General features: G+C 41.1%; 1 protein-coding gene across 1 annotated transcript in view; it reads left to right on the top strand.

Annotated features, from left to right (window-relative positions):
* The first annotated feature begins 564 nt into the window (after nt 1-564).
* The window catches only part of si:dkey-49n23.1 (semaphorin-3D), an 88,551-nt gene continuing 84,754 nt past the window's right edge, over nt 565-4,361 (top strand). Inside the window, exon 1 of the mRNA XM_035661832.1 lies at nt 565-756. The gene's annotated coding sequence lies outside the window, so the exon portion shown is untranslated. The remainder of the gene's footprint in view (nt 757-4,361) is intronic.

The following is a 4,361-nucleotide window of genomic DNA, read 5'->3' as shown; positions in this document are numbered from 1 at the left end:
CGGATCTGAATGTTTGATGCTAATGTAAATTCACACTGACATTTACAGACATTTTTCATGTGAAATTTTCTCTCTTTTTCTCTCTTTTTGATGAAGCTTAATATTGACAAAATTATTAATATTAAAAGTGGTTTTATTGAAACTTAAAATGTATTACTTAAAGTTTATTTTAGCCTCTTTTATTGTAGCTTTTTGAATATTCTGTGTAGCATACATATATTTCTATTATCTTTTTTATCTGTTTCATATTTTTCTATTTTGTTTATATCCTAATGTTGTTAGATATTGTAATATAATTCCTATTTATACATTCTTCTTATGATTTCTATTTTTTTAATGTCTTGTGAGCACCTTGAGTAACTGTAAGGAAATACATTTATCCCCGTGGATCAATGAAGTATTTCTGATTCTGATGTGTGTGAGATGAAGTTAAATTGTATTTACAGTAGATATGAGTGTGAATATTTAGGATTGTGATCTGAAGAGTCGGATTTTCCGAGCAGCGCCTGAATGCGGCAGCGGGGGGGACGGGGTGTTTGATGGTGAAGGAGTGGTTCAGTTCAGCCCACATGTGTTCAGTTTGTTTATAACGTGTGGAGCCTTCAGGTGACCGGACACTCAACTGTCCAGATCCAGAACCAGAACCAGAACCAGAACCAGAACCAGGACCAGAACCAGGACCAGGACCAGGACCAGGATCCGTCCTGAAGTTCAGCTGAAGCGGATTTACTGAGAGAGCCACAGAGAGCCAGATCGGTGAGTTGGGGTTTATTCTGCAGTGTGAGTGGATGGCTCCTGATGCTGCTGTCGGTGTGAGACTGACTGACTCTTCACTCTTTACACAGGCTGATGGGCAGACAGCAGGGAACAAGTTATAATAAATATATATATAATATAATAAAATAAAGTTTCATTTAACTTTAATTGTTTAAACCTGCTCATGTTGAAGTATTCCAGCCTGTATGAAGATACTGTTACAGCTTTATGTGGATCACAATGAGACTGCTTCATGTTTCTTCTAACTTAAAATAGTTTAATTAATAAAAGCTCTGCTGGTGTCACCAGGGAGTTGTGGTGGTCCTTGAGGAGTTTCCAGGGGTCCTTGAGGAGTTTCCAGGGGTCCTTGCAGTTGTTGGGGAGGTTGCGGGATCATTAGAGGAGTTTTGGTGGTCAGTGAAAGGGTTCGAGGAGTTTCTGTTGAAGCCGCTGTGCTCATTCTGGGATGTTTCAGAGGTTCTCGTAGAGGTCTTTATGGTCCTCAGATGTTTATCTGAAGAAGATCTGGTTGTCAGTGAAGTGTTGTCGCGGGGGGGTTGGAGGTGTTTTAATGTAATGAGTCTCACTGTGTGACTGTGTCTGTATGGACTGTATATATTCCCTCCACATCGGGGCTGTTGGTACCAGAGCTGCTGGTTCTGGTTCTGTGAGCCGGTGTAATGAAACTGTCAGCTAAAGACAGTTCTGTTGTGAGTAAACCTCCCCCAATTGTCCCCTGCCTTTCCTGTTATGGAGTTCAACCCCCCCGCCCCCTCCTCTCTGCTGTACAATCTGTGAGTGGGACTGCTGTTTCCTGTGTGTGTGTGTGTGTGTGTGAGATTGTTGTTTTCCTGGCTGCATTGTGTCCCCTTTCAGACGGTAGTCCTGCTGCAGTGATGATAATGAACTGACGCTGACACACACAGACACCTGGGGGGGACGTGTTCATATGTTTACTTCAACCTGTCTTCAGTGTCGCTGCACTTTGCTTCAATGAATTAATATATAGTAAATGTTATTTAATGGTTACTTTCATTATCGAATCTAAGCTCTTTCAAATGTTAGGTTTATCCAACCTGTCAGTCCCAGAAAGGTTCAGTTTATAGATCAAAAAGCAGCGAATCCTCCTGAACATCTCACCGAAATAAATAATCAGTTATCACAATAATCACTTATTGGTATCGACACTCATTTCCTCTTTAACAAGTTCATTTCATTTAAAAACAAACAGAAACATTCTCACTGTATTTGTCTTAAAATATCTTTATCAGATTAAAGTTTTTGTACGTTTAACAGCTCAACTTTATAAAATATAATATAAAATAAAGAAAAGAGACAAACATTTTTCTGCTGTATTTTACTTAAGTACTTTGAACTGAACTTTTACTTGTAGTTGACAATTTTTACATTGTTGCTCCTTTAATTCAAACCCCTGCAGGGAAAACAGCCAATCTTCTCTCTGTATTAAACTGACTGTTTCATAACCAGGGGTGGGAATTATTAGATTTTAGATACCAATATCATTATCAATCATGACCCCTTCTTGTTGTCCGGTTCTCGATTCCCATCCCTATTCAGTTAAAAACTCCTTGTAGTATGTTAAGTTAAGGATCTGAAGAGCTCTACCAACCCTGGAGTGGTGCATGGATTCAAAATTGACCAGAAAAATAACATTAAAGCTGTTTTATCTTGTCTTTGAAAAGCACTAGAGCCCATTAAAGCTGCTGTGCTGTGCCTGTGTGCCCACTGAGAGCTGAGTGGAGCCCATTTAAGCTACTTGACTGCCTCTCAGTCAGGGTCCTCCAGTGGAGAGGGGTATTAACACCGGCTCGATCCACTATGAGTGACACAAGGTGAGGAGCCTGCTGACTGCGAGGCGGTCAGTAAAGGAGAGCTGACAGAAAGAGACGCAGATAGAGATCGCAGAGCGTGCAGCAGCCTTTCTGCTCGTGCTTTTAAAAGCTGTATCGAGTCGGCCGGCACATCACTCGAGGACTAGAATCAACAAAAGCTCCAGATAAAAAGTCTTATCTGATGGCTGCCAGACAGAGAGAAGTGGAGTTCAAAGCCGCAGCGCTTTCTGTTTGTTTCAGTGCCTTGAGTAAACTGAGCAGGAATGGAGGTATGCTGGCCCAGAAAACAAGATCTCATCACTGTCCATTATAGTTCAGTCAACATTTATTTATACATCCCAAAGTCGCAGTTTGCCTCACCCTCTGTCCTCGGACCCTCGATTGTAAAAACCTTTAATAGGGCGACTTAATAGGCTTCCTTCTTGACAAATTCAGTGTTGTCTTGTCCCTGACACTTGGCCATTGTTCAATTAGACAATTTACATTTACATTTATTCACAGAAGTCAACCAAATGCTACGAGAAGTTTTCTTACACCCCTTAAAATCAGCAAGGCCCCCATATAGCTTTGGTGACCCCTAGTGGGGCTCCCGACAGCTCCGGAGCAAACCTACTGCCTCTCTGAAGGCTTTCTGACAGGACTCAATGGTTTTTGGCTGTTCTGGGGTTGAACCTGAAACCTGTCAGTCACAGGATGCTTTCTCTAACCTCTCAGCAGCAGCATGTATCGCACTGTACAACATGTTTCCTGTAGTCAGAGCAGATGCCGTCTTTCTGTCTGTTTCTGTTTGATCGTCGTACAACTTCCCAAATGCATCTCTGAAATGTGCTTCTCATTCTCCACACATGTAAGGCGTAGCTTCTTTTACCGCCCTGATTTCTTACGGGTTATACCTCCGTTTGAAATGCAGGTCTGTTTTCCATTCTGTTCATTCTGGGTTTGATGCCAGCTCTCCCTTTATCTGACCTCTCCATCTGTAAAACGGCGCTGGCAGCAGGACGGTGAGAGGCTGTTTCAGGCTCCCTGAGGCTCAAAGTGTTCGGATCCAGATTTACTTTCTTCTTGTCTCCGCAGTTAGAGAACAATGTGAGTATTCCTGAAACAAGGATAAGTTCGTGCACACTCTCTTGTTAACTAGTGTGGACCTATCATGACGTGAGGAGTACTGTTCTGAAGCCTCGAGTTTGGCGTTATGGTCGTCGCCATGGCGGTTTGTCAGAGACATCGGAGGTCGTCTGTAGCAGGAAACAATGGCGGCTCGCCTGGTCACACACGATCTCGTATTCCAGATAAACAGTAAAATATGTCTGTGAACAGATTTAAGGAGAGAAAAAGTCAACGCCGTTTGACTCCGGTTTATGGTGCTCTTGATCAAATCAACAAAATAGACATAAACTACTATCTACAGTTATACATAAACATAAACAAAAATAACAACATTTGCAGACAACAGTGCAATGGTGCAGAGTGCAAAGGAAGCTGGAATAAATATTTATTTGCAGTTATTTTTATGTACATGAGGCAGTTAGATATGACGGTATATACAGTATATAGTGTGCACAGCATGTGTAGGTGTGTTTGAGTGAAGGTATTTATGATTTAAAAAGAAACTGAACTTGACAAAACCAATGAAAACAAGGTAAATAAGTAATAAGTAATGAGCCTGTTTAAATTTCAGTAATTTTGTGTTATTTAAATTGAAAAAAGTAATTAGTTACATTAATACTACATAATACAAAATTACTGCCAACA

Source organism: Morone saxatilis, unplaced genomic scaffold, assembly GCF_004916995.1.
Source record: "Morone saxatilis isolate NCDOM2014 unplaced genomic scaffold, NCSU_SB_2.0 Contig18, whole genome shotgun sequence".
In the NCBI taxonomy this organism is placed as follows: Eukaryota; Metazoa; Chordata; class Actinopteri; family Moronidae; genus Morone; species Morone saxatilis.
This window is presented reverse-complemented; position numbering and strand designations above follow the sequence as displayed.